General features: G+C 33.2%; 1 long non-coding RNA gene across 1 annotated transcript; it reads right to left on the minus strand.

Moving 5' to 3' along the window:
- On the minus strand, positions 1,240-8,336 carry LOC110393903. The gene is made up of 4 exons (XR_002435256.1): positions 7,488-8,336; positions 5,695-5,800; positions 4,413-4,525; positions 1,240-4,226 (listed from the first exon to the last, which is right to left on the minus strand). It is a non-coding gene; the product is annotated as an uncharacterized LOC110393903 (long non-coding RNA).

The raw sequence follows: 9,504 nt of genomic DNA on the forward strand, positions 1-9,504 counted from the left end.
AGAGCACAGGCCTGTGAGTAAAGCATTTTGCTCATACCTCCCTTAAAGGTGTACAGATAAAGTAAAAGGTTACAATCAGTTCACAGTAGACACTGTAATGACCATATTCGTCTTGAGAACAGAGGATTCTAAGAAAACTATGTAGTCAAATAAATAGATTTAATCTACTAGCAGGCACTGAAAGCATTATTTTGCCTTGAATATGCTAAAGGTAAACCTTTTCATTACCAATAGCAATTAAATCAAATGGAAATGACACTATTCATTTAACTGACCTTTAAATCATTACACTAATTATGAAAAAAATCTAAAAAAACCCACAGTGTTAGTTCAGAAAATATCATTCGGTCCTTTAGATAAGTATCAATTCGACAGATGATTAATACACCTCCAAGGGCTGTCCGCAGCCCCTGTATCATGTAATTGAAAGATGAGGACAGAGTTTTTCCTTCTCCCTTTACTCTCGTACGCAACAGGGGAGCATAACTCTAAGTATAAATGTTATCTGAAGTAGTCATTTGTTTTTGCCTGAAATTTCCAACCACGAAGGTATTTAGAAATGATTCATTGCATTCTTGAGCTTGTCTACTTGTGCCCTACAGCACAGTAGGATATATTATAGCTGTCCCTACTTTTTTTTTCAAGATGATGGTGCAGATAGTAAAATATTAAAGAAGAATATGAAAGCTCTCTAGTATAGCTGAATTACAGATGCAGGAGGAACATTTAAGATCTGATGCCTTTTTTAGACTACACCATAACTGATATTTAGAAGACCATTTTCAAGAGTGTTTGTAGGATATGAGTTTTTACTTTTAAGCTGTTGTGGCCTAGATCTCTGGAAAACTTTAAAATGAAGTTGCACGTTCTGTTACCATTTTTGATTTAAAAAGAGAAACAAAGAAACAAAACAAACAAAAAGGAACAACACAAACCCAGCAAACTTGAGATGTAAAAATCTGAACGTTTTTAGAAAATCAGCATAGTTGTGGTGGAATACTGCATGTATACAGTTGCCACTCAGAAAATATTTTTACAGGTTGAAGTGGTAAAACACACAGTTTAGATGTTTTTATTTATTGGAAGCAGTTTCTTACCATAAACTAGAATTACAGGTTTATTTTCCTCTCGGTAATGGAATACTGATGTATTCATTTTAAGGTCTAGACTCACACATTTTTTAAATCAATATTAATTTATTTAGCTTTCAAATAAGGACCTGAGTTTTTGTTTTCAGTTTGTCTAGAAGAGTTAAACTATCAATGTCTATCATGAAAATTTATGCTGCCTAAGGGGTTCAGAGACTACATGCACATTATTTTTTTTCATCTTTGGACAGACAAAGGAAAAATACAGTACATGAAGAAATGAAAGCAAAACATGGATTTCTTTTATTTTCTTATCTGTGAATTAAAGCAGTAGAAGCTTTAACACTGTCATTCACAGATACATATCATGCAGTTTGGATATGGCATCTGCATGAACAAATTACATGAACCATGTAATTGTCATCAATATACTCCTCATTCATCAAAATACATTTGAATCTTATTCCATTAGAATTAAATTTTATTTTCTTTTGATTGTTCAAGAATAATTCCAATGACTGGCATTCCATTAAACAAGAGCTGGAAAATATAACATGTTCCATTCTGATTGTTACTAGTAAGATGATAAAAAAAAGACTATATTACTTATTGACAATTTTCAGATATTTTATCACTTTGACAACTAGTATGAATGTGAAGTAAACCAACCAAATGCAATGGCAACAAAGATTACTAGCAAGAATCTACAACATTGATCAATATTCTGATAAGCACAGATACTGCCCAATACATATTCTACTTTAGGGAATATTCCTAGTAAAAAGCAGGAGGACTATATTACAAGATTCAGTAGGAAGCTATTTTTATCTTCTGTCCGCATAATCTCTTTGGATGTTTGATTGAAATTTTGTTTTTTTCTTCTCTTACACTCTGTCATGATTGACATCTATCTGCCAAGGGGTCAAATGTGGTTCTGACATATAACTTCAAACTGAGGTGAACAGATTATTCAATTAATTTTAGTAGACTAGACAATTATTTGGAGTTATTTTAACATTCAGACAAAAAGTAGTTTTTTATTTGTTTTGGTTTTGTTTGACTTGAAATTCTTTGCAACCTTAGAAGAGGAGATTTGCACACAAAAAATATAGATTTATTATCTCTTTGCCTGTAAACAAGGGAGGATCACAATACTAATTCTCTACATAACGCTACTCATGCATTTTTTGTTATTATTTTTTTAAATTCAAGGATAGAATACTTTTTTCTCTTGCTCCACAAGCACAAAATAACTGCAAGGAAAGACCTATACTAGAAAAATTCTGAACTGGCTGGACACTGGAGCCTTTCAAAAGAGAAAAGAACATGCACTTTTTTACTAACAAGCAGCAACAACCAAACCAAGTCAACAAACAAACAAACAAAATACCAACACACTTAAGGCACTGAGGTACTCAAGAGCTTTGTGTAAACACGTCCCCTAAAAAGAGGAAACTTCTCCAGCCTTCTTCCCTATTATTGTAACTATCATCAAATGGAAAACAGTTCTTAGTTCAATGGTGTTTTCCCAACTTACTTTTAAAGAAGAAAAATAGGTGAAATTAAAAACAAACAAGCAAACAAAAATTTTAACACAGATTGACGATTGCTAAATAAAAAATATTTCGTCCGTAATTCCATCATTGATAATCCAACAGACAAATAAAACCCAGAACTGTTTTCTCTTGCACTGTTAAGTAGTCAAAAGCAAGAAATTACTATTTTCTCCCTCAGATACTCTGAAACTGTTATAAGCAAATATTCAGGATCTGCAGATGTTCATTCAGAGATCTAAGAATCTAATTCTTTAGCAGTTCATTGTATTTTCTATTATCAATTGTTGAAGAGGCGTTGTGCATTTTCTCTTTTCCGAAGATAGTTGTACAGATTTATAAAAATGTTAATTACAAAGACTGAATGAAAAATGAAATAACTTTTTACATCATAGCTATAGTGAGAATACTTTTTTAAATGTATATGAATCTTTGAAATGCAAACAACAAGACAGACTACAGTATCATTGTACTCATTAGGACTTTTTTTTTGTGTACACTCAATTTGTGTATTCTACTTCCTAATATTTTTCGAAAGACCTTGACCAAAAATAGTACAAGTACCTGAATAGGGACAAGTATCCTGCCTTATCAAGCACCACTCATTGAAAATTTATTCTATTGTGTCTTGAATTTACTACCAATGTATTATTGCTTATCAGTATACAGGACTACATTTCACAGTGTTAAAGAATAGAAAAATCTAACCAGAAATTGAGCAGTAAGCAGAAGAAAAATGCTTTTTAGCCTGTTCTAGATACAGCTCTTTTCCTCCCTTTCTGCAATTATCATATTTCAATAATATTTTAACAATAGTTGAAAATAAATTCCTGAACAATTATTACTAATTTATGGCACCATACAGAAGCATAGTATCTACACAGAATTGAAATCTCATGAACCTCAAAATCAGCTATCAAATTTTATAATGTTATTCATAGATGCAGTTCTGCTGACATTCAGCAGGATAGTCATGTGAAAAAGGCGTGTGAGATTTGGTGCAAAATTAAGACATATTGTTGAAAATGCTGAACGTCAGTATGGAGGTAGGTGCCTCCATTGAGGCAGAGAGACCAGCGTATGCTCAGAGTACTAACCATTACAATTTTTATGCTTTAACTTATGCACTCCAATTCTTAAAGTTTTATTTTAATTTCATATTCTTGTGTGATTCCAACAAACTAAAGGCTTGGCAAAGATACAGATATTGTTTTATATGGCTTCACCAAGAGTAAGTCATGCCTAACAAGTTTGGTGGCCTTTTATGATGGAGTTATAGCATCAGTAGATAAAGGAAGAGCAGCTGACACTATCTATCTGGACTTGTTCAAAGCATTTGACACTGTCCTGCACGACATCCTTGTGGCCAAACTAGGGAAAAATGGTTTATTAAAAAGATTTACAGAGACTTCCTCCCTGAGACCTTGCTGGGATTGGGCATGGTGGGGATAGGTTGATGGTTGGTCTAGATGATCTTAGAGGTCTTCTCCAATCTGGATGATTCTATGAGTCTTTGAGTCTATTTCAGAGAAAATTCATGATTTCTAAAAAACGATGTTTCTTTTCATAGTACGTGTAAAGAAATCTGTAAAAACATGAAATGAAGAGCTGTTATTTCTGCACGTGCTCTCAAAATTTAAGAGCACTGAATGCACTATGCATTTTTAATGTCTATATGAAACGTGTTTTGGCTTGCCCCTAATGAAGGACTGTAACAGCTTTACAAAGCCTAATGATCCTTGGTTATTCTGGACTCATATTCTGGACTCACCCAGCTGAGCCTGTGAATCTACAGGGTTGGCACACTTCTCTCTTATACTCAAGTTGAAGTCCAGGCAGTCTTTCAGCCTGAGGGTACCACTCCTGTCTCCAGACAACAAGGACCTAAAATATCAAATTGAACCGTCCTGTACAACAGGTTTCTATGGGAACTATAGAACCACAATAGACAAAAAAAAAAGAGAAAACAGCAACTGCCAGAAGCAGATGAGGTAATGAGGCATCTGCTGTGCCAACACAGAGTTTCAGCCCAGGGACAGTGAGTCTAAGGACGTGAGAAACACTTTGGAGATATCCATACTCAAATAATTACTACCAAGAAGTTATAAAATATGTGGGGGTGTGAAAAGAAATTACTGAAATTACTGAAACTGTAGAAAGCAGAGGCTGAATGGAAAAGCTATTTACTTAAAGAAGAGATTAATTACAAGTTAGGATATGCAGTCTGTGAACAGTTCAGGTTATGGGAGATGATAACTGTGAAAGTAAAAGGGTAAGCAGAATTGATACAAAGAAAATATGACCAATTCAGTGAACTAGTGGCAAGATGTACCAAGTACAGCTGAAGTACTTAAATGACACAAATTGAAAAGAAGAATGAGATTATGTCATTGGCTATTGCATTTATTATTCTGATCAAGACCCTTTGTTGGCAGTTGTACACTTCATTGTTCAGGAAAGAATGCCTAGGAGCCAACAAAAGCTGCCTGCCAATATTTTCATGCAGTTAAATAGCATTCACAGGCATCTTTTACTTGTTATTTTATCAAGGAAATATATATGTATATATACTTTTTAATTTCATAAAAATATAAATATAATATATAATATATATAATATTTCATAAAATCATATATCATATGGAAAAATGATTAACTCATTCTAAATCTCAGCATTTTCAAATATAATCATGCAGTTTTCTCATTCCAAAATAATCCCTTATAGTGTTGTTCCTAGAATAAGCTTTTTTTTTTATTGGACAGAAATAAATAGTATGAATTCTCTACAATAAGACATTATGGCCCAATGAAACTGAGTTTTCATATCAAAACAAGAAACAAGAAGCCCATTAACAGTAAAGGAACTGATCAATGTAGCTCTCCATAATACATTAAAAAAAAAAACAAAACAGTTTGTTTCATACTTTTAAAAGGAATATTCCAAATTCAGAAGGTTATTATGCAGTAAAGCTAAACATATTTCTCTCTATCTTTAGAAAAAAAAAACTGTAATATTTATTTGCATTATATAAATATTAATAGTTGTAGACTCACCTGTAGCAGTTGTGTGAAGATATTTTGATTTCTTCCCAAACATATTTATTCTTTGATAAGTCTCTACTCATTCAGATGCATGTATTTCTTTTTAGCCTCAGTGAATCTTTGCAGACAGGAATCATGCAGAATAGGAAAGTATCATTTTTTAAAATTTATGTGATAAAATACAATCAAACACTTATTTTTTTTCCTTTTCTTCTCCTTTCCCAAGAATAGAAAAATAATACACATTTCCCATTACTTCCTTGCTATATAAAGCTCACAGGTATCTCATACTGGCAGTATTCTTTTTAAGTGACATAATCATTTCTTGTTTCTCTTTTGACTACCGTATTGCTTAAGCTTCAATGCACAAGTTATGTTTCTTACCCACTAGCAGTGGGTATTTGTGTAGAGAGATAGGGGGCAGAATTCTGTATGGAGTGATGGTGAAGAGTTCTGATACAGCTTCAGTGCAAAAGGAAGTGTTATTAAAAGACCACTGTATGACTGAATGGCAGCAATTAGAACACAAAGTTATTCTGTCAGTTGATGATGGCAACTTTTATCCCTGGCTCTAAGGTTAATTACACTGTCTTTGATGAAATGTCTAAAAAAATGTCTAAAGGACACGCTGCTTGTCAATGACTGAAAATCTATTCCTTCTGCTGCTTGCTTTAAAAGGAACTGTTGCTCAGTATATCAACCAAGCTATATTTTATTGATTATTTTATCAACAACAAGAAAGTAAAAAAAAATATGCAGTAGGGTTTTTTTTGCATTCCAATCCAGACAAATTTGCCATGATTTAATTGAACAATAAATCAGAGAAACATTGAAGCCTTTTGCTTTAAATTCCAAGATGCCTCTTAGAATAACATTTTCTAAGTTTGAAAAAAATGACAGTTCCAGAATGAGGAAAAAAACACAATGAAAACAATCTGGCAGAAACTAAATTTTTAGAAAGGAAGTAATTGCAACTGTGTTAGTGAAATAAAAATGGGATGATAATGTTAAAACTTGTGGGGTTTTTTTTTTTGTTTGTTTGTTTGTTTTGCATTGAAATATAGGTCAGCTTAGCAGGAGAACTTATACAGTGGAAAAATATATATATATTAAAGGGAACCAAGCAGATCACGGGTCTAGTAACAGGATTTGGAGCCTTTCAGTTTAAGGTCATGGGTTCAAATCCACCCCAATTTAGAAATGGCCAAAAGTTAATAGCAAGTAAAGGCCTTTTGTGACTTGTGTGTGAAATGATAAAATACCAATTCTTTCTACTGGATGAGTATTTATACTGGTAAAAAAAAAAAAAAGCTTGAAAGATTGGAGACTTCTCTTTTCCATAAAAGATAAAGATCAATGATTGAGACAATTAAAAAAAAAATCTATTCTTCTTGAGCACTTTATGGTTTGTATATAACGTATTTCTATTTTTTGTTTTGGAGAGATCAGCTTTTGAAAAGAAATGCAGACAAGTTATACTTTAACAGTTGTTTTATCAATATTTAGCCCCATTTTTTCACCAATTGTGATCTTCTTTACTAGTTTTAAATGAAATAGCTTAATCATTAACTATCATATTTATCATTGGAATCAGGCAGCTGAGACAATTAAAACAAATACATCAGTGGTGAAAACAGGTTATGACCATACACACAGATTGTGATCTCAACTCTCCTGTTTTTGAAAAGTAAGTTTAGATTTTTAGTGTGGAATGGAGAGTATAAGCTCTGAGTATTACATTTCATTAAACATTCACTGAAAAGAAATTGGAACTATTTATGAAGTTATTCACTATTCAATCTTACCTGTTTTTACCTACTGAAGGATCAAAGGACAACTTCAGCTTTCTTTCTGGCACTTAAAGCAGATACCTGAAGCTTTTAAGGACTAAATACATCAGCTCGATTTTGATAAAAAAGCTGTCATCAGCATTGTTCTCAGTAATAACTATACTTTTAATACTCAAATTAGATACTGAACATACCACTTTTTCAAGGCCCTTTTAACGATAAGATTAAATCTGCTTGAGAGATAAGACGTATGTTAACTACAGAAATACAGGGGTTTGCTTTTCTTGAAATTCTGGTTAGCTGGAACCTTTATCTGTGAAATCCCTACTAACTCAGAAGGAAAATGTACCTTAAATTATCAATACAATTTTCACTCAAACTGTCAGTTGTGGATCCTTTTTCTTTAATAAGTTGTCTAAAGTATCTTGCAGGCTGTGTTATTCCTCTTTGATGTTACATCAAGTGAGAAAGATTAAAGCCTAGCTTGAATTTATCACCAATGACATTTCTGTGACTTTGGTCCATCAATCCTTTGTGATGAGAAGACGTCAGAACAAAGTCATCACATATTATGTAATGTCACTCTACCTAAACCACAGTGCCAAATAAGCTGATCAAGCATACTCGTGTGGAGTCTATATCCCTCCATAGGTTACATTTATAGATACTTGCCTCTGATTTATAATTCTACCAAGATGATGAAATTCACAAGGACCAAACCATTTTCAACTAATTGTTATATGTCTTGCATGATAGCTTGATCCTCTAATATACTGAGTAACTTAAATTTCTAAAGTATATTTCCCCTCTTTGATCTTTTAGGATTCATAAATTGTAGGAGCAAGCTCCCAAAATAAAAGCACATAGTTTTCTCTGAAAGTAATGTCTCCTAATTTCCAAGAAAACTACAAGAGAGACAAAGAGGACAATGACACTATTTGATAGAGCAAACTCTCAGCAACAAAACACTGTTTTTCAACATAGTCATCACCATTAGTTATGCGATTTTGCCAGAGAAGAGCAGGAGCCAGCATGCCATGCTCGTAAAAATCTGCAATGGGGAAGGTGACCCATTGTTTCACAGCTGCTATGATGGTGTCATTGCTAGGAAAATATTGCCTGCGTTGTCCAGATTTCACTGTGCTAACATCCACTGTTTGGTCTCCATCAACATTCATCAAGCATTGATGAAAGACAGACACAGACATTTTTCCAAATGGCAAGTCAGGTGCCGTTTTGTCATACTGCCCCACTGGTACCATCTATTGCACAGAAACAATATATCATGGAATACTGGCTGGGAGATTCAACCTCTGATGCCATGCCACCAACATTTGCCTCTGATGTCCAGGGTCAATATAATAAACTAGGAGGCATTACTTTCAGAGCAGCTCTAGTAGCTTTATGGAAATCAATGAAAGATTCAGCTTCTGGGTTATTTTTTTATCATAACTTTTTTAGATATCCTGCTCTTTCAACGTGAACCTAGAAAACGCTATCTGTTATGCATGACATTCAAATTAATTGCTAATGCTCAGTGTAAACTCAGGTGATGTACCTAAGTGGAATCTTCTTTAGTACTTACATTTTCAACTCATTTTCTAATGCTTAACTGTTGTTTTTTTTTCCCCAGTAGATTTTGTCAAAACTCCAGAAAATGATTTTGTAGTGCTACTTGAAATTACTCTACTTTCATTGACGCTTAATGCCTCAAAAACTATAGGGCTGTTATTTGAATAATAGTTGTATTAATCCTCTAGGATTATGATTTGCAATATACAATGGAGAATTTCAGCCTATGTACTTTATTTTATAATTGCACAAATCTTACATACATCTGTTGAGCTTTCATATACTACCTCTTTTTTTTATGCTTGCTTGTTCGTCCATTTCTGGTTAAATATCCTTATTCACCTTTACAAAGTGCAAGTGTTTTAAAACAGTTCTGACATTGAAAACTAATTTACCTGTCTGAAGTGTGGATGCACTTTAGATTCTAACACAAGTGGCACTTTTTAAAAGTAATTTTAAC

The sequence above is a fragment of the Numida meleagris genome, chromosome 2 (genome assembly GCF_002078875.1).
Source record: "Numida meleagris isolate 19003 breed g44 Domestic line chromosome 2, NumMel1.0, whole genome shotgun sequence".
Lineage (NCBI taxonomy): Eukaryota > Metazoa > Chordata > Aves > Galliformes > Numididae > Numida > Numida meleagris.